General features: G+C 36.6%; 1 protein-coding gene and 1 long non-coding RNA gene across 13 annotated transcripts in view; both read right to left on the reverse strand.

The window, feature by feature from the left end:
- Positions 1 to 21,772, reverse strand: part of NPAS3 (neuronal PAS domain protein 3) — a 597,093-nt gene that overhangs the window by 338,087 nt on the left and 237,234 nt on the right. The gene's annotated exons all lie outside the window — the stretch shown is intronic.
- LOC137475561 (uncharacterized) lies at positions 5,637 to 7,658 on the reverse strand. Its single transcript, XR_010999952.1, has 2 exons — positions 7,150 to 7,658; positions 5,637 to 6,337 (listed from the first exon to the last, which is right to left on the reverse strand). It is a non-coding gene; the product is annotated as an uncharacterized lncRNA (long non-coding RNA).

Below are 21,772 nucleotides of genomic sequence, written 5' to 3' on the forward strand. Positions count from 1 at the left end.
CCACCCTCTTTAATAATTATAAGTCAGAAACACTTATCCTAGATTAAAGGAGGGGGAAGGGAAAAAAACTTTAAAGAAGTCACCTAGGAAGTCTGACATTGCAGTCAGAAAATAAGATTCAAAATTTAGGGCATGTCACACAGTGAGACTATTGTCTGCAAGACAACTGGCTGTTTGCAGACAACTGCTGCACCTGCACTGCATAGGTGATTTTAGAAGAGATATGCAGCCTTTTTCAATCAGTTTCCTTCCATGTGAAAGTTTAATCCAGATACTTCAAACCAAATATCTCCCTGCTTAATTTTCACTAACAGGTAATGATAGCATAATGATAAAAAAGGAATAACTTGTTTCAGAAAGGGATCACACTGAAATTGATACTATTACTCAGGAAGAAATTTTGGTTATGAAGATGGTATCATTCACACACAAACTTACGTATCGGCATGACAAGAATTAAAAAAGTTAAATTATTAAAGCTTCACTAATTACTTAGATGATGCCCTTGTAACACAATAAACCACAATGACACAAAAACTATTATCCACTGTTTAGTGACTGAATATTTTAAACACTTGTTTGCTTTCAAACAAGTTTGGGATAGGCACAGATAGCTCTAGATTAATCTGGCAGCACTGGAAGTTACATCAAAACCTGTCCTTAAACAGAGACATTGTCATATAAAAATGCATGGCATGCACAGACTACAAACTCTTAATTCAAGTAGAGCAAAATGAGACAAATTCTAACGAATCAGCACTGTACCCCTATCGTAATTAACATGTACTCACACATTGAACTATCTTGTTGATTTATGCTAACCTCCACAAAACCTGATGAAGAAATACCTTGAATCGATGTGATTTAAGCATTTAAAACCACATTAAAAATGAACCAGAAGCGGGCTGGTTAAAATTTACACTTTCTCTGAAAGATTTTTGACACATTCAGTGCTTGTGAAAGCTGAGGGGATGACGGCCCTAGTCAAATACAGTTGAGTGAGCAGACTGCAAGCATCCCACATTCCACCTCCAGTGCAGTTCAACCGTGACGTGGAGGGACCGGCCTTCTCTTTCACTTTCCTCCTCACACTCACTTTTATTTACTGTCTTGTAAATATTTTATTAACTAATTCCTGCTGTTGCTAAGTGGGGGGTTTTTTTAGTACTTTTAATATTGTGCTACATAGTTTAACTTAAATTCACCTAGTCTTTGTATTTAAAAAGAAAAATTCTGACAAGCTGACAGAGTAAGCCTATACCAAGTATATTATTCCTAATGAAGATATTATCAGAACCATTTTATATGAATTTGTTTATCTTTAAATCTTCTTTATTCAGGAAATAACTTGAGGGGTTCAGGTTTCCATCTCCTGGGAGCAGAAGCATGTATTTGAAAACTTTAGTGTGGGTTACAAATATTGTTTTTATAATCAGAACATTCTGCATGTTCTTTTATGGTGCTGCCAACTTCAGTGTTTCCTGATAAACCTCAACTAACATTAGAAATAACAATCTATAGTTATTTTGTAAAAATAGCTACTGTCAGCTTGAAATCCAGTAAATTAAAAACAAAACAAAAAATAACAATGAAGAACTATCAGGTGCTAAACCAACCCTTGAGATCACTTGCCAATTTCTGTAGTTCTAAAACTATATGCTTTTATTTTAAGAGTGTCTTTTCTCCTTCCTGTTTCTGCAAAAGCCTCACAGAAACAAACTAAAAACAAGGCACAGTGAGAGCTGAGCAGAATAGCTTCCAAAAGTGCCTAGGAGAAAAGTAAAACAACGAGGAAGAATACACCAAAAGGGAAAATGGCTTATTTCTTCATCTATTTCACTTAGAGTGCTCTCTGGAACTACATAAAACTCTTCTGAAAGAAACCCCCAGCATTTACGGGAAAAAATCCTGCTCAGAGGTCTAGTGTGCTCCTTTAAACAGACATCAACTTTGAAGCATGGAATAAACACCCCTGTGGGCCAGGTCTTGGGGTACTTGATGGCTGCTCTGAGTTGCATCATGCACTGCTCTGGGCAGGAAGCCAGCACCACTGACCAAGCGAGGTCACTCACGTGCACAGGCATCTTCTGGTGGCACCAATCCAGCCTCTGCTGCGCCTGCCACACCGCCCCCCCTTCCTCAGCTTCCTCTGAAGAAACCCTGGCAGGCCTACCTACCCCAGATTGCCCCAAATCCTCACTTGATGCAACACTGGGCAATTTCAGGAGCCATGGCAGCACCACCATGCACATACATTTCCCACCCCCAAACCTGTCAGAACTGTGCTGTTACTCAGCTGTTGAGGAAAGTCTAGACTAAATTAACTTGACTGACCAAACCGGAATTGCGGTACTTGTCAGACTCAGTGGGAAAATATGCAAACTATGTTTACAGGCTTGTTAAGCATAAAGCCATTAAAAGTCACATACCCAGTAGGTTTCACAACAATGACAAGGAAAACCAGCTGCCTTTATGCAATACTGCTAGCTGTCCGCATTGCCTCCCTGGTGTTAAACTCTTAGTATGAAGTCTCCTTCTATCAGGAGGAACAACATTTGGCTTTATATTACCAAGTTGTAGAATTCATCACTTTCATCTCTCTGCCATCTGCAGGATATTGAAAACGAAATGAAAACAGAACAGGATTTTTAACATGAGGGGAACACCTGATGTATGAAGTTATTCAAGCCCCAGGAATGTGTGGTATTGCAGATTCTCACTGTCACAGCCTTTGCTGTAAAGGATTTCCCTGACCTTTTCTCTAACCAGCAAACAAATAAGCCCTATCTCTCAGCAGGAGAGTACACTGCTCCATTAGATCATTAAGCACTTCTATTCAGACTATCCCAGTCTCCTGTCCTTGGCCCTGAAGAAAGAGCTGGCATCAGTCCAATCAGTCAGATAGAATGAAGGCAAATGTGCTTTCGTATGGTACAGCTTGAAATGTCACAGCAGGATGAAAGTCGTGGAACAGACAGCAGTGAGGAAAAGATGTGGTGCTACATGAGGGGTAGTGTTCCAACAAGGAAAGGCTGGTGTTTCAGTCTGCCAAACAACGTAATGACTCATCCAGGCAGAAAAATATTACCACCATGGGAATATTTGGAACGTCTCAGTCTGAGAGTAATTAGGGACTAAACTACACCGGCATGCTTCAGTGATGAAATGAGAAAATAAGCAATACCTCTGTCAAGTTCTGATTGGCGAGTATTAAATGAATATGGGTTTCTATCAAATCTGACCACAAACTAGTAACTTGCAGCAGATTGTCAGAACGGAGTAATATTTCCACTTTCTCATAAAATACGATGGCACAAAAAAACCCGGTGAAGTGAAAAATGTTACAGTTGGCAGTAATAGTTTTAAGGAAAATCATTACCATGATTATATAATTTAATCCTTGTAACAGACATTTGCACATAGCATTTTCAACCTCTAATTACTCTGTCTGCAGTGGAATAAAAAAGGGTAAGAAGAGGATGGGCAAAAGCAGCAAATGCTGACAGTTTCATTTTATTAATAACTACTGTATACAAATCAAAAACTGAAAAGCACAAATTTTTAATGAATATAGGTAATGGAATTATTGTACTACTTATCGGTTGTAAAAATGTAAATACTTTGGCAAGAAGGACAAATGTTAATTTTTAGTCTTTTGTATTTCCAACTTGTGCACAATTTGTATTCATTAAGCAATGCAAAAGGCATTTTTTTCTTTATAATTGTAAAGTGACATTATAATTAAATTGTATAACCTCAGCAGCATCTGCAATTTAAAGGATCACTTACAAGCTGGCTGGACAAAGTGCACCACATTAAGCCACAAACTGAGTTACACATCAATAACCCTTCATTCCAGTGGCTGGGTCAGAACCTCAGCAATATGAAGGAGAAAAAAAAAAAAATTATTCAGAGTAAAAAGGTTTAGAAGGTCAGAGGCAAAACCGCTTACAAGATCAAAATTCCCAGGATTCTTTGACTGCATACACAGAAACCTCCTGTGACACCTGTTTGACTTCTTTTGGCTGCATGGACACTTGTAGTTCAGTTGAACTAAATGCAGCTCCAAAATTAAAAGGAAGGGGAAACACAAATTACCTCTCTGCACAGTATGAACAACCCCCATTAGACTGGCTTAATAAACTCTAATAGATGTATAGCTTAATACAATATTCAGCTATTGACATAAACATAAATATAAATTTCAAAGAAAATAACCTACTTTAGTAAAATTACCTGTGCAATAAAAATTAATGAACTCCAAATGATTCTGCACATCTCCACCAAATTGCATTTTCAGGCTCACATCTTCAGGACATGCTGGGTGGTTTGATGCATTCCCACAATTCATCTTCCTGCTAAGCCAATTTTAATTTAAATGCAATTAAAGGCTCAAAATGAACATTATGTATTAGATAAAGCCTTGAATCTGCAGACTATCATAAATATGATTTTCAGAAAAATTAATTACAAGCCATTAGGGTACAAGTCATCTTACTGCAAATGTTGAGTTAAACTGCAGAATCAGTTTGTTCCTTCCATTAAATGTTAAATACTGATTTTAAGCTTTGCTCCAAGTTAATAGCAGAAGGTCACATAAAAGGAAAAATGTTTCTGAAATAATCCTTGGAGATACTGGAGACTTATCAATCCACATTAATTGGAAAAAATGTATTCTCTCTTAATGCTTAGTGACGATTAGCTTCTGATCTACTTTTGGTCAACTTAAAATAACAATAAAACTCTTAACATTCTGCTTGTGCTCTGAATATAGCACGGATTTCTGCAGAAGTTACAGTCAGTGTACAAGTGCTTCAAAGGAAAAATCCATGTATGGTGTGGTTTTGTCTAACCAGTAATTCCACAAACCACACTGGAGATATGTGCACGAGACACACCATAGACCTGGTACACAGAACCAAGAAAGCTAGCTAAAAGTGCTGTCGTTTGCTCTGAGGTGGGACCTGAGGGTTCACTACAACCCCAGCATTCAAGCAGTAGCTGTGGAAAATGGTATGATTTCAGACTTTGAGATATGTTGAAATCACAAAGGCATCTTTTTAGATGCTCCTGAAGAAGATTCACAAATGCTCCTGTAACTCCTAGCAATGATGATGTAGGATTTATGCATTCTAACATTCTCTGTACATTTACAGAAAAAGTTCAACATACCTATATACAAAGAGGTATACAGAACACATAAGTATTTCAAAAATAGAGGAAAAGGAAATTGTATGTTGTATATCTTATATTTCAAAAAATATTTAGCACTGTAGAGACAAAGATATAAGCATATCTCTCAGAGTTAAGGGCAGTTTTTCCAAATTCATGACTTCTGAATCTCACTGCTAGCTGTGTTCTATAAAACCATCTTATAGCTACTAAGTTCTTCTTGCCAACAGTAACCACAATAGATTCAAAGGAAAACTGTGCTTAATTCCCATCTCCCAAACTGACATATTTTATACACAATATGTCAAAACTCTGCATTTTTCATTAACTTCTGTTCTATCATTAAACAGAAAAGCAACGACACGGTTGAAGAAATTCAGCCATTAATCTCATAATAATTGCTTATAAATGTTCATGCTACACTGACAAGCTGAATGCATCTCATGTAGTTGAGGGTGTCAAGGTAACTTTAAAAAATAAATCTTTATTAAATCACAGCTTTCTTTTCTGACATTATTCAATTTAGGCACGAACACTGAAACTCACACCTTCATCATCTGCACACTTGATCCAACTTAATTTTATCTGCTTGAATATCAAATGTTTCAATATTCACCTCTATACCCAGGCCCTCCTCCAGCTGTTAACTACTCCAGCCCTCCAGGGGACTGCATGTGTTTGCTCCAATCCATTTATTGTCTTTTGCTTGTCTACATCTATCCCTAGACACTAATGTACTCACTTCTAGATATTAGTAGATAACCTCTGTGCAGTGAGAGTTTAATGAAATATCTGGCCATCAAGCTGGATGAATGTTATTTTGGCAATTGAACTTCATAATTTAAGGGCATTCATATGACATTCTCTAATTTCAAGGAAAGCGGGAAGTTGTTACATTCTGCAGGTATTATTAAGATGCTTCATATGCTTAAGGAACCTTAAACAATTATATTTTGGCAGACAGCAAAACTTCTATGAAATGGAATTTATTATATGCCTTGACAGTTTCAAAAACCAGAGCGATGATTAGGGCTAATGAACACAGAAGAGAACTATATCCCCAATGAGCTTGTTGCACAGTTCTACTTTTCACTGGCAAAGTTCTTCTACAGCTGATGAGGTGTGATACAGACACACAAGAAGATCCTTTTCATGATGTGGTGTTCTGATAGCAAAATATAAGAACAAAGAGAGACTTTAAAATTACACTAGAAAAGAGCATAAAAGCTCTTAATCCAAGCCTCTGTGCTGCGGCACAGTTCTATAGGGAAAAAAAAAAAGGCACAAACTTTCTTCATGAAGATAAAGTTCAAGTAAGGCTAGCACCTCAGTCTTTCAAAAATGGGAAAACTGTCAGAATTTTATTTCTGTTGGGATATCTTGCAGTTTTCATATTTTAATGAACACTATCCTGAATCTCTAACTAGCGTTCAGAGCTTTATTTCGGAATCTTTTATCACACATAACTTTAAGAACAAGAGATTCAGAAGGTTGATCGGGGTTCTATCATCATCAGGGATTTTACATGGACTTCAGTGTACTGGACATCAACTTGTTAGTAAAGCCAGCCTGAGAGCAATTAATCTGAACATACCATCGAAAAGATGGAACAGATCCACACCACCATGCACTCCTCTTTACCCTTTCTGGTATATTCCTGCAAGTTAGCAAAGATCAAAATAAAAATGCATATGTTGAAACCTGAAGTAAAACATTTAGCTTGTCTCAATAGGACAGGCACTTATAGTTGGGATGTACAAGCTGAAAGGAAGGGCAAACACAAATTACTATTGTGCGCAACACAAACAACTCCCCCCAGGCTGGGTTAGCAAACACTAATGGCACTCTGTTTGGGACAAGGCAATCCTTTTCACCACAAGACTTGGAACCCAAAGCCTAGACACTGATGATAAAATACCCTGTATGGGTATTTTATCAAGTCCAAGGGGAAAAGAAAGAGGAGATTATTGCATTCACCAGTGAGATGTCTCTAACTCTGCAAGACAAAAGGATAGCAATGCTATGGAGGATGCAAGAGAAGACTCCAGAACTAGTACAGTGAATAAAATAGAAATACAGTGAGCTGTTGTCCAGATTTTCAAATAAAACCCCCTTTCCCTCTCTCAAGCTTTCTGCTGTTTGCCATTGGATTTTTCATTTCCAAATAACTCTGCAACTAAACAGGTGTAAAAAGTCAAACTCTGCCAAGCTTGGCTGCCCAGGAAGCTGTTGAAACCATGAGGTTCCCATGCAGAACACAGTCTTTGTGACAGCATGAGCTCACTCTGAATAGCTGTTTGTTCAGCGATGTGCATGTTAATGAATGCATTTTTCATTGTTATCATAGAATGCTATTCAGGATTTCACACAAACATTAATAAAGGTATTTTCTACATCTTTTTCACTGCAAATTTAAAAGACTTTTATATTTGCATCATTCTGGTCACTGCTTCTTACCAGCTCTTAGGAAAGTGGTCCTAAGCCAATTCTCTAGCCACTCCTATGTCCCATTTTCATTTTCTGTTTTCAGTATATTAATCAATTCCGACTTCCATTGTACTCTGAATGCAAAACTCAACCCTGTTTATGCCAAGACTCCTGTCAAATTCCATCCCCATGCTGCAGTCTAATCTGCCTTCAGATCCATCCTATTCTTCAGCAGTTCTCTTAGGAATAAAAATTATTTTCTTTTCCCCTAAATTTATCTTCCTTATTTTTCTTTGAAAGGCTGAGAAACATCATGACAGATACTTCTGATGAACTTTAGCAGTGTTTTTCCCCCCAAAAATTAAGCTTAAGAGATTTCTGTTTATCCATAAATATTACAGGAACACACACTCAAAATCAGCATAGCTTCCGAAAAGACCAAGATATTCTTGAAAAACACCCTATGTCTCAAGAAATTTTGTGGCCTTTGATTAGACATGGCACTGTAGTTTCCCAACTCTGTTACTACAAGAAAAAGAACTCCCCTCTAAATAACCATAATAATCATATTTTAAACTTTGCCTAAGATTTGAGCAAGATGTACACACAGTGTATGTTTATACCAAATAATTTCAGAGGCAGTTCCCCCAGAACAGTGATTGGATTTGAAACAGTTGTCGCTTTACCCTATACTGAGGACTAGAGCTAGTTGCAATAGTTTCCTCAAGTTCCTCACAGTACCAGAGTGTAAATTTTGAGGTCACTGAAATACCACAGGTTTTTAAAAATGCTAAAAGATGTGCAATAATGCTTTTCACATTTAGGTATGCTGATGCACATGAGTTTATGTGGGATTCCATTGGGCTGATTAGTTTTAATTTTCTGTAGAAACATTCATTTCTTGTCTTTTGTGAACATCTGTATGAGACCATTTCAGTAGGTTCATAAAAGTAAATTTTAAAAAATAAGTATATGAAGGTGTTTAAAGTAAACATAAAACGTCTCAAGATATAAAATATACGAGCAAGGAGTATGTTCTGTTAACTATTCTGTAGCTGTAAGCTGGGATACACAAAGGCACCTACTGCTTAGCTCATGCATCTGCCTAAATAACTCTAAAACTAAGACTTTTCTCAACACCTTCCTGAAACCACTCAGCTATGTCAGGGCTCTTTTGAGATGTTTCATAGGATTATTTTCTTTTCAGCAGGGGACTGTATCTTTCCCACACACATTATATGTTGGCTTACTCAGAAAAGAGCTTAAAACTAGTCTTTCATAATTGGACATACTGAACTAACAAACAGAAAATGATGTAGCAATCATCTGCTGACCTCTGTTTTCGTTACTAGGATTTCAGATGGCTTCTGCTTCAAAAACAAGTTAAATAATAGGACTTTTACTTGATTAAAATCTGTACTATTTCAACACCAGAAATGACCCATTTTCCATTTAAAAGTTCTTCCTGGTTTTAAAATGTACACGTTTTACTTGTCTACATAAGTAGACAAGCAAATCCTACATAAAGCTTGGTATTGTGAAGTTAGTCTATTCTCTTTCAGGAAAAGTGCAACTCAGTAAGTTTTCTGTACTGTGAAGAGAAAAAGAATTTGCTTTGGGGGAAAATGATACACTAGCAGAGACCACTGATTCCCTTCCCAAAACTGTAAATATCTCATGGACTACCAAGGAAATATATGAGGAGACAGTCTCTGGCAGAGATTATCACTCAAGAGGGCAATTCTATATTGTAACAGAAAATACAATGCATTACTGATCTTGCAAACAGCTATGGAGGATAGCATTTAGGAAATAAAATATTGGAAAATAACATTCACAAAATCATATATCTTCTAGTACTACACATCAAAGATACCTTTACTTAACAATGGTTAACACGAGCCTGGTGATCTATTCAGCTATGGTGGTTTAACACCAGCCAGAAATCAGAGTCCAAATAAGCCACTCCCTTCCCCCTGTCCCTTCCAGCAAGAGTGGGACAAAGACAGGTTGAGATGACAATTTTACTGAAAGCAAACAGCAATGGAATTAGAGACGCACAGTGACAACAGTAGTATTTAATAACAAAAGTATACAAAAAGAGGAGGTGCTTTACACACAAAAGGTGTTCACCACCTTGATTTAGCGCTGCATGGCCTCTGGGACAAAGACAAGATGGTGGATGCTCCCCTGAGGTTACACTACATGGCCACTGGGAAAAAGGCAAGATGGCAGTGCTAGAGCCGCCAGGTCCCCAGCCTGAGACAAGAGCTTGGGTGCACCACTGCCACTTTTCTCAAAGTGGGGCGTGCACTCGGATGGGCTCAGGCCCGCCAACAATTTTTTCTCGTCTTGGATCTGCATTCGTGACCTGACAGTGTTTGCCACTTTCAGAGCTATGTTCTCTGAGGACCAGGAAGGCATAGGCAGGGGAGAGAGAGGGCAGGGCACACAGGAGCTGGTTCCAGCAACCTCTCCGAGGAAGGGAGAGAAATAAACTGCTGGAATTCTAGATCTTATCTCCCCCCCAGAACCATGGCCCCAGTGATGCCTGAAGATATAGAATAGCAACCTGGCCACTGGCATGTGGTGCTCAGCTTCAACCCCTCTCTGCAACCAGGACATCAGCCTATACATCAGAGGCTGGTTTCCTCTTAGAGCCATCATCAGCACTAGGAATGCCATTAAAATCTCAGGATGAGCATTCACATGAAATGCAGAGTGTTAAAGTGACGCACAGACATTAGAGCAAATGAGATGTGAATCAGGATGGTTGCACGTGACAGCTGTAATTAGAGAATAGACATTCTCAATTCCTTTATGGAATTACAGCAATCATTCAGGTTGGACAGGACTATGGAGGTCAACTAGTTCAATCTGCTCCAAGCAGGGTCAGCATTAAATTCAGAGCAAGTCAACTAGACATAAAATTGTCATTAAACCCTACAAAACACTCAACAGTAATAGTTTGACACAATACCAAAGCAAGGAAACAAAACTTTTTAAGTCATAGAAAAAATTACCTAAATTCTTCTTAAATTATCCTTGATGTGCCCAGATAGTTAAAAGGTTTATGTATTCCAGGCAATTTAAGGGTTGAATAGAAGAGTAAAAAAACTCATTCTATTGTTTCAAAACAAAACCTTTTCAGCACTCACAATAAGTTCTCCTATGAGTCTTTTATCTCTTCCATCCTAGTCTGCAGGTTTAATTTGTCTCTCTGTGATTGGTTAACCTGTCCGTGTCAACACTTACATGACCCTGTTGTAATAGTAGCAAAGTACCTCAACTACAGATGAGTGTATTCTCACAATTTCATTCAGGGATACTGAAATATTATTATCCACATTTACTGACAGAGACCAAGACAAGGACAGATTAACAGATTTGTCCAAGGTCATCCAAGAACTAGGAGCGAAAAAATATCTTTTCAATACCAGTCCAATGCTTACACCCTCAACCTACTACTTTCCTTTCTAAAACATATTTTTTGTGTTTTTTATATATGTCTCAATTGCATGCTTATCTTTCTTTCAGTCTTAAGAGTGCAATATGTCCTTTCCTAGCTTCATCTCATCTTTCCTTACCCTTTGTAACAAGGTCATCCTTTCTTGTCTTTGTCAATGTTTCAGCTCTCAGAGAGCCCACTCTCCTTTTCCCTATTTCTCTAACATTATTTTCCTTTCATATAAGGTTATATTTTGTGTGCACATCTCATACACAACACACTGAATCACCTTCTAGTTAAACATGCTTGGGATATGGTCTCAAAGGCTATATCAGATATTATCATGTCATTACATTAGCTTGCAATTCAGTAGTATCCAATCAAATTCCAAAGTGGTCCACACTATGGTCAAGTCTGAAAAGTTACCACTGCTTCAGGTCTATAAACTGGGCCCAAATTGTAAATGGGCTTATACCTGAGTTCTGCCCTTATAAACCGCATGAATACAACTGGCTCAAACCACTTGGCTGTGTGAACTCAGGCACACCTCACGCCTGCCAAAAGCTGAACAGGAGAGCCCATACTTTTAGTAGCTTGGTTCACAAGGTGCCTGGTTTTCTACCTGCTCAGGTGGACTTTGAGTAAATAAATATTTCCTTTATTTTCAAATCACTATGTCAAAGGCTTTAAGGATAACTCCAGCTACATTAAAGTACTACTACTCCTACAAGAGTGTCACATACTCTTACACCTCCTGGCGACCTTCAGCAACATCAGCCAGAAAGAAATACCATGTCCGAAAGATCTGACAAGGCAAAGCCTACTGATGGGCTCCAAACAGTCTTTCTGAAATTTGTGCTGGAATAATTTGTGTGGAAAATGGCATATTAACAGCAGCTCACTTTCATAGCCCTTGACCCCCTGAAGATTTACCAACCTAAGCAACAGAAATGCTGTATCAATAAAAGAGAAAAATGTACCCTGGGAAAACACAAGTATCAAGTAACACTCATTTCAGATTATTTACTGCACTGCACATAAGCACTGTCCTGTTTGTCCACTGTATAACAAAGTTCAGCCTCTGGATAGAAACACAACACTACTAAGAGAAGAAATGAGTCTGGTAAAAGCAAGCAAGACAAAACAATGCAAATGTGATGATAGACAACACTTCATGGGACAAAAAAAAAAAAAATGTCCCTTCACTGAAGGCTTTGATGTTAGCTAAAATGTTTTATAGTCTTCTGGACCCCTGCTGCATCATTACAAACCTAACCAAAAAACCAACTGTCAAAATAACTTATATGCTGTATGCTGATTCAATACCTTAAGTCTTCTACTTCATTACAAATTATGCTTAAGAAACATCTGTCCAACCATTTCTACTCAACCAGCAGTCTACAGCATCATCTTATACTTCCCCAAGAAAGCTGTAACTCCTGTGTTCTTTCTAGTTAGTGAGTACACTCAGTCTTACTGAATTAATCTCTTGCTAAAGTCAGAAGACCTGTGCTTTTTTAGCTCTTGGTCAGTGACAATTTATCATAAACCAGTGTGGCTGTTACAATTGGATCTGCTCAGATTTTCAGGCAATTGAAGAACAATGATGATTCAGATGAGATTCAGAGACCTAAGGAAAATGTTTCTGTGATGACTTAAGTTTTAGCTTTCATATTTTTCAGATTCTGTGCAGCCTTAGTCTATAACTCTGAACTTCATATTAAGTGTCAGCAAGTTGTCCTCACAGTTTAGTTAGATGAAACAATCCTTTTCCAGCCTGAGAACCAAGGACACTATTGCAGCTTAAGGCCCAAAAAGTGTAAACAACGGCAAATTGAGGAGAGCAATCTGTGAGGATGGGACTTCATAACTGAAGCTGTAATTGGACAATTAACCCCAGTATTGAAATGGACCAAAACTTATAAAAGCATGAAAACTTGTGTCCAGTTGTCCATCTTGGGTAGAGCCACAGCCGGGCTCTTGTACTGCCCAAGGTGTATCCTTTGATCTGCCCTTGGACAACTGGAATTATTTCCTCTGCTTTTATATTCACAAGCAAGTTGTCAGTACACACCCAGTGAGCTCAATATTTTCTAATGGGATGATAATGTAAATAACAGCTAGGACATTTGCAGGAAAAGGCCTTCAAATGAAGATTTTCAGAAGAAGGCCATTGAAGCATTTCTTGTGTATTACATTGCTAAACCACCTCATTTTCATTTTGTTTTACTTGATCACAATTCTTCACCTGAATTTCATAATAAAAATGTACCATTTTCTGTTGGACTTTTACAAAATGCTAGGATGCTACTCCTGCTTCCCACTCCACTGACCAATCTGAGAGAGTACTCTCTGCCACATCCAAGCTGTTAAAATAGCAATAAAACTAGACAAGTACTGATTCTGTAGCTATGCAACTCTTCCTTCAAGCCTCTCTTTAGTTCCTGAAACTGTTACTACACATAATCAAATTAAATCAATGGGATTTGATTTTTAAGTGATAAAAATATTGCTTACTCTGAGGCATTCTACTTAAAGCAGAATCAAGTACAACTAAAATAATACAAGTACTCGAATTATTGTTCTTTTATACATAAGGGCATCAATCTTGGTTTGTTAAAACAGAAGGAATTATTTAGACTTTTATAATTAAATTATATTTATAGTTAGAGTCCAGTCCACATATAAAGATATAAATTTGCAATGGCTGAAAATCAATATAAGTCTTCACACTGGGAAAGCTAAACCCAAACCAGTGGATGACTTGGAGGCTAATAAAATAGCAGAGGAAGCAGGAAAAAGCAAGCACACTTGTGAAAAGATCGAAACATAAAGCCTTTAAAATTTTTTCATAGATATAGCTTGAAATATGCAAATATCCTGGTGCCTGTAATGAGGTTACTCACATGTTTAAAGTTAATCAGGTGTGTTCATTTTGGAAGACTTGGATCAAAAATAAAAGGGATGCCATCATAAAACTTTATTTCTTATTTGGAACTTAATTTGACCAAAAAACTTCTTTGAAGACCTATTCAAAGAGCTGAGTAGCAGATTCAGCTCTCATTTCAGTATAACTCAGTATCAAGTTCCTTTAGATGCTGCTTTCAATATGTAAGACAAAAATAGTAGAAGATTTCTAGTCTTAAAAATAAAAAGAAACCTGCTTATGACAACTTCCTAGACCAAACTGCTTTTTGAAAATCTATCTCAATACTACAAACCTACAATATAGCATACAGCATGGGCAGCAACCAGTAAAGGCTCTCCAAAGAGACGCAATAGAATGTCTTGAACCTCCACTACTATTATCATGAATTTTTGAGATTTTTGGACAGAAATGCTGTGAGAATTAGAATAAGAATACTATTTTATTGGCTAACTACTCAGAACTGGCAGTTTGTATGCTTCCCTTTAATGTTTAATTTTTATGGAATTCTTATAATTTCTTTAAAATTTAGATGAATAATAATATTAGTAATAGTAGTAGTAATAATAGTGATAATAATAATATTATCACTATAATAATATAGGAAATAATATTTCCTCATAATAACTAGTTCCCTCTGTGCCAATGACAATATTTTTCATAACACTATTATGAGGTCCATAAAGATGTTTATTACCACCTACCTTAAGATATCCTGACATCCTGACAGCTGTCATGATAGTTATTGTTTTTAGAGCATTATGAACACAATCTGGACTTTTATAGCGTCTGGTATATTAAGAAAAAAGCTCATAGTAATTAATAAATGGTAAAGAAAAGTCAGAAGCAGATAAGATCTATATAATACATGGACTTTTGCACACATAACTTACATCTGTATGATGGCTTTATAAAAGTCAGATACACTCTAAGGCTTCAGTCCCAGGTTTGCAAAGAACCAAAACCTACTTAAATAATTGGGTTGTTAAAGCTGCATAAATATTTTGCTATCTCTGCTTCTTAGATATCATTTCTTAAATGTTGCTTCTCAGATTTTAGAGCACAAATAACATCAGTAGGTAGAGACTTCAGGAAAGCCCAATGAAATTGAGGGAGCACTTCTTGCCAACTATAATGAAAGATCATAAGACAATCCTAAGCAGGTTCTTCTCTCCTTATGCTTGCAATGGAGTTCTTCTATTTCCTTTGCCATTGTTTGACTGTTTTTTGGGGTTTTTTTAGAAAAACCTTGATCATACAGAGTATTCAACAGATCTTCCATTAAATTTGATATTCCTACTACATTTGATCAAATTCCTTTCTATGATGCACAGACACCAACTGAATTACCAGAATTTTTTGTCTTACATTGCTGTGGGTGCCTATCAAGACAACTCACACACTTATAGACTGTGTCTAACTCCATAATGTGAGTATGAAAACACTCAAGAGCATGTGGCTATGATCATAAAAACCCCTCAATGTTTAGATAGAAATCTGAAAATACATTCTTTGGGGTTTTAGGTTTTTTTTAGTTTAACAGCAGATGCTGAGTATTTTCAGTTGCTAAGATAGATTCTTGATTCTGCAGCTCCACACATGTGGTTATCACTTTCTCATGAGCTATGGCATTCAGGGGTAGGTCTATAAAGTTGGAAACTTATCCCTTTACACTGAGTGCAGGATCAGACAGCAAGACATCTCACCACCTTACCATCTAAAAAACCTGCCCATGCTCCCATGACTTTTCACATTGTCTTTCAGTACTTTTATCATAGAATATAAAATTTTATTAACAAAATTCTATAGCAAACCAAGGGAGGTTAATCTACCCATTATCTGGCATGTTAAGGGCAATGGTAAGTTAAAACTGTGTAATTATGATGCCTGCTAGACTCTTGATTGAATTCTGTTATATCTATCTCAGAAAAGTTCCTTTTGGTTGAGGTATTACACAAGGAGTACTTAGGGAAAGTCACCTACAAAGTTCAGAAGGCAATAAGTAAAAAAATACACCATAAAAGTATCCTGTTTGGAAGAAACTAAAGACATTTTCTTGTTTTTGCCTATAAAGGGTAAATCTCTGCCTTTCTCATAAAGGAAATAATTTGTACCCTTATATGACAGTAATGCTTTGCAGAAGCTCTTCTATTTCTAATGTGTAGTTTTAGCCAGTTTATGTTTTAGGCCAATGCTTTGTTTCTCTGGAATCTTTGTTTTTTTCTTATAAAAGGTAGTTTCTGGTGGTCTTTATTGGACATGAAAATATAGATTCATCATAACAAATGAGGTGATGGTTCCTTTAGCTTGCAAACTGTACATTTTCAGACATTAGGATCTAGCTGCTGAGGTCAAAATATTAGGTTTTAAATGTGCTGAATTTTTTATCCTCTGTGCAATTGGCTACTGTATCTGAGAACTTCAAAATTCTTTTAAAGTGTGAAGTATGCTATGGGCTGCTTACATCAAAGTGTAAAGTTCCTGATATAACAGGAAAAATCAAAATATTTTAAAACATATAGTATTTCCCCAAAATATTAATATAACCCCATGGAAATATTTTTAGCATTTTGGAGTACAGTTTAGTAATATCTGGATTTCCCATTTTTTCTTAAGTTATTGGTCATTGTATGGTCTTAATTTCCAACACTGAGAGGTCAGAACCATTTACAGCTGGACCTTACTTATTGAGATGGCTTTATGTATCTCTGGGCACATACTTCTGCCCCCATCAATTCAAAGAAGACTACTCATTTCATATGCTGAGAGAGATATGAAAATAATGGTGGAAATCTTATGGTTCAGTATGTGATGGTATAAATCTTGGCAGATATATATGCCAAAAGATATCATTGCCAGAAGTTTGGATAGATACCTTTTTATACAAAAAAAGCAGGCCATCACAAGAAAAAAAAATAAACTCATACATCACATCAATTTTTCATGCATTTGTTCTGTATTTAACAGGAATACTCTTTGAAAATTTATTAGTTTCTTAGGAAGTTTCAAAATATTTTATAGGAACTGTATTGTGTACTCTTCAAATTATGAAATCTCAGCACAAGTTCAACAAAAAAACCTCTGAGAAAGAGAAAAAAAAGAGCAGAAAAACACTTAAACTTATCTGAAAGTTATCAGAATAACTTTTAATTTGTAAAAACTGAGTATCTTCCAAGTCCAAAGTTTTAGACTTTCCAGAGCTGTCCTGCATTCTTGTAGAAAGCTGTTTCCTTCCCAGTTTTAACATGATTTCTACCTTTGAAATACAATGCTTTTATTCTGCCAAATAGCATGCATTTTTGGCCCTCACCTAAGAAATTTCTTGCCTTCACCTAAGTAGCTGATGGGAACAATGAATTAATTTTCTGTTACACATGACAAATGTAGAATATGTACATATGATGAATCTTAGAGTGTCTGAAAAATATAATACATTCTGGTTGGCTGTTAATGAGCAGTATATAAATGTAACTCACATGTTCCACATAATGGCAATAAAGAATTTTATCCTCAACACTCAATACACTAACAATGCTGAAGTTTAATATACTGCATCATGGTGTGCTGAAAGTAATACTTGAGTGTTCTCAAGAGAAAACTTGATCTGTTAATCTTGAGATCTTTACAAAACTATTCCAGATTTTGATGTTATATTTGATGAATTACCAACATTTGATGGTTTATCATGATTTAAGACTGCTAATACTTAAACTGCCTCTTATTTCTATATGTCTAAGATGTTTATTTGAGGGAGGGGTGAATATTAAAATATAGGATCTGCTAATTTATAAGTATCATAATTTGTTATATATATAATATTATAAAAATGTATATATATGTTCCTATCTGTTAGCCAAGGTCTGATATGGTATTTCACAAAAGATCTATATTTTCCCATGAAAAAACAGATAAAAGATTTTCACCAAACCTTTAACAACCGGTCATTTTTTCTCCACACCATTCAAGTGTGTCCAGCCAGTCATAAGAGTAAATACAACAAACATTTCAAAATCTCATACAGAAACTACAATCAATATCCAAACATGCTGCTACTCTTGCCTCTGGGCCTAGGAAACATGTATATCTATTTAAGTGTTTGTGAGGAGAAGAACACAGCCAGAGTTCAATCTGTGAAGGGACAAGGAAGGATGTCTTTGCTTCTGTTGTATTTTGGAGCTTGCTTGAGTAACTTACCACAGTGTTATGTGGCTTTTCCAGTGCTCTGTTGTATTGATTCTACTCTCTGTGCTCCTACATGACTGCAGGATGGCTCCTGCACCTACACAAAAGACAGCTGAAGCATGGTGGGACCTCTGCAGTCACTGAGGACCAAGAGTCTACTGTAGTGCACAGAATCAGAGTTACAATTATTACAATCAATTACATAACCATAACAACAATTAATTAATTAAAATATTGATTCTCCCTGAATGAAAGAGATAACAGTTGAAATTCATTATGGTCATATCACTTACATTAAACAATTCTAGCACGTAATTTCTTGAAACAGATTTAGTCCTGATGAAAAATAGACACCCAATATTTCACGTTGATCTGGTGTCTAAAAACATTCCAATCGTGCTTAAGAAATGTGTCATCTTTCTATTGCTTTGTATCTTTTTATTCCACTCAATGACAAAGTAATTGAAGTCATTTGTGATTGATGCTCTATTCTTATTACAGTTATTTCTTGGGTGTGAAATTCTTCCTGATCTGCCTTCTCGATCTTCCCTAGAGGTGTGCATGACTTCTCTCTTTCTTTGATTCAAAAACTCCTAACATATGGTTCTCACCAAAGCTTAAAAACTGTCTACTTTTGTAACTGTACTGATCATGACAAAGAGGGAACAGAATGCCAGATTATTTGCCAGACTACACGTCATTTTATTCAAACATTCACAAGCAACTTTTCAAGAGTTAAAATATATTTGTCATTGTAATTTTTAAAAGTACAATTTATCTCTCTACTCTCTCATTCTTTTTGTTTCCCTGTTAAAAACTGCTGAACCAAAGCTTAAAGGCATCCAGTCTCCTGGGACCTAACAGGGAGTGACTGGTGAGCACGACATGTATGACAGAAACAGCAAAGGGCTTTGCCTACCTCTCTGAAGGGTATCACTTCCTTTTTTTAATAAGAGGAAATTAAAAAAAACAAAACAGTTGTCCTTCCAGCAGTGGGGATCAGAGTAGGAAGAGAGAGCTCAGATGATACTAATGATTAGTGTATTTTCCAGTAGAGTTGAGAGGATATGTAATCTACTTTCTTCTTAACAAACTTACCTCTTCCATTTCATTTTTTTTCCCTGGCTTGGTCAAATAACTGATAAATCTCTTATGAAGACTCTGGAAAGGTTTTATACCCATTTTCAAGGGTTGGAGGAGATATAAGCAAGTTTTTGAAAAAAAAAATAGTAACCTTAGATGATAGAAAATGCAGTTAAAATAATTATGATATTTTGAGGATTGATTAGGTATAAATACGTTATACATGTGAAGAACTGCATAAAGTGTTTCATAATGTCTGTTTCTATGTTATCCTTACATAACTTTATCCAACAACTTTCCTGAAGCACTACAGTTTGCTTTCTCACAGAATATATTTTCTAAGTTTACTTTTTACATTCTTTCTCAATCTTTCTACAATATAAGTAACCAACTCACTTTCCCTTGTAAAATTTTTCAGGTCCCTCCCAAGCCAAAACAGAAATTCATAAAACCAAAATGGGACAGTCATAATTGCCTGTTTGGCTCACTATTTGCCAGCAAGAATTGGCAATACTGCTTTTAGCAAGAAAAATACTTAAGTGCTAGTAGCTGCCATGAAGACAATCTCTTCTGCACAAGGGAAACTAACATTCCTTCTTTAGTAATTTGTTAAAGCTCATTACCAGCACACTATTTAAATGAATCAGCAACATGCCTTGATTTGCTGCTCATCTAAACTGTCTCCTTTGTGAAGATGGGGATAGTAGAACAATTTCCTTCTCAATGATACTTTCAGTGGAATCCTGTCCTATAATTATGCCTTCTCAGGATGTCACTTGAAGAGATGTGACTCAGCTGCAGGAGGTTACGAGGTTACATGTGGTGACAAAGCTTGAAACGTGTCTCCAGCATGTATAACTAACATTGGTACCAAACTGTTGAAAGGGACTTCTACTAGGAGCTTTAGTTCACAAAATCCAACTAATTCAAAGTTTCTTTACAAATTATAATCCTGAGAATTGACAACTCCCACAGGTAACAACACTGCAGATATCTAGCTTAACAGTCTGAACCTTTTCTGGAATATTGCAGTGGGATAGAGATCCAGAGAAAATATACATTCCCCATGCATATTCAGACTACCATCTCCACCTTCCAGCTTCAACTACCTTACTTTGTAGTGCTATTTTCACCTTCATGTTTGAAAACCCAAAACACTTAGACAAATTCCAGTTGCTCTGTGCTCTTGTCTACACTCCTGACACATTTCTGCCTCAGAAAGTTTGAGACTTGGTGATTGTCATTTCTCATACAGGAACAGATTGGAAGCTGGGGGAGGGATTCCTGCTTCTTGTGATCATCTTTTCCCACTCTGAATGAATTACACACAACTCTATACCAATTAGCATTACCAAACCCACAGTAACTTAAAATATATACTTTGCTTCAAACAATTTTTTGCAGTTGCAAAAAGATGCACTTTTCTTGTTTAATGATACAGAGTGTTGCAGTTCACTACTTTATAGAAAGCCTCTTTAAATAACCGCTCCATGATTTTTCTGTTTCAGAATACTTTGATTTAAAAGCAGGCTTCTTTGCAAAACATTAATGTTTGCACTGAAGTGCTCCTCCCACATTTTAACAGTGATATAATTGGTTTTCCTAGATCCTTTCTGAGAGAAGGCAAGTGATTTATAAGTATTTTCCACTTCACTACACATTGCATAAATCACTGGACTGACCTGTACTTCAGAGCTTTGTCTGCTCAGCCTTGCTGTGGTTTGCGATCTGGCAAAGGGCTCCTTTCCCTTAGGTCATTTTTTGGGTTTATCAACATGGAAAGTCTTGAGCTGGGTTAACACTGACATTTCTTTACAACTTTCTTTTGCTCTTTTAAAAGAAGTCAACACCCAGTGCTGTTGTGTGATAGTGGCAAAGACTAACCAAAAAGGGCTTCCTCATAACTTTGAGGCAGGCATTTTATTGCAAGGAGCAAACCAGCATTATCCTTTAAGGTATTCTCTCTTCTTTGTACTAACACACAACCCTTCTTGTGAGCCTCTTGCTACACATTTAAAGCAGTGTTTACTTCTCTTGAAGGCAAGGTTGAGGGTGAAGGCAATGAGTCTAGAGTAATCACACACTGTCTTTCTCCTATAGGAGAAATAAAAAAGGGAGATCTAAATTTGGGAACAGCTTGGGCATTTTTGCAACAACAATTCTCTTATTGATTCATTTCACGTGCATATATTGGGAAGACAAAATGGTTATTTCTCCTTTTGGCTGATGAGTTTATGAAGCATGGGCAAGACTGCTGTACGTAGCTGCCAAATTGTTAGGTCTAAAAAATCATCATCTACTGCTACTAAGTATGACAGCAGCATGGAAAGTCCAGGAGGTTGCACACAGCTTTCTCACTGTTTTCATGCCTGCATCAACTGCACATTCACTTCAAGCTCTTATTCTGTATTCAGAAGCAACCCCTTGTTGAAAGACGACTCTGTTAAATTTCTGGGTTAACAGCTCCTGAATTTAGCTATCACTTTCCAAAGCAGTATGATCCCTGCCTAATGTTATCCAAAGATCTGATTGTG

The sequence above is a fragment of the Anomalospiza imberbis genome, chromosome 6 (assembly GCF_031753505.1).
Source record: "Anomalospiza imberbis isolate Cuckoo-Finch-1a 21T00152 chromosome 6, ASM3175350v1, whole genome shotgun sequence".
In the NCBI taxonomy this organism is placed as follows: domain Eukaryota; kingdom Metazoa; phylum Chordata; class Aves; order Passeriformes; family Viduidae; genus Anomalospiza; species Anomalospiza imberbis.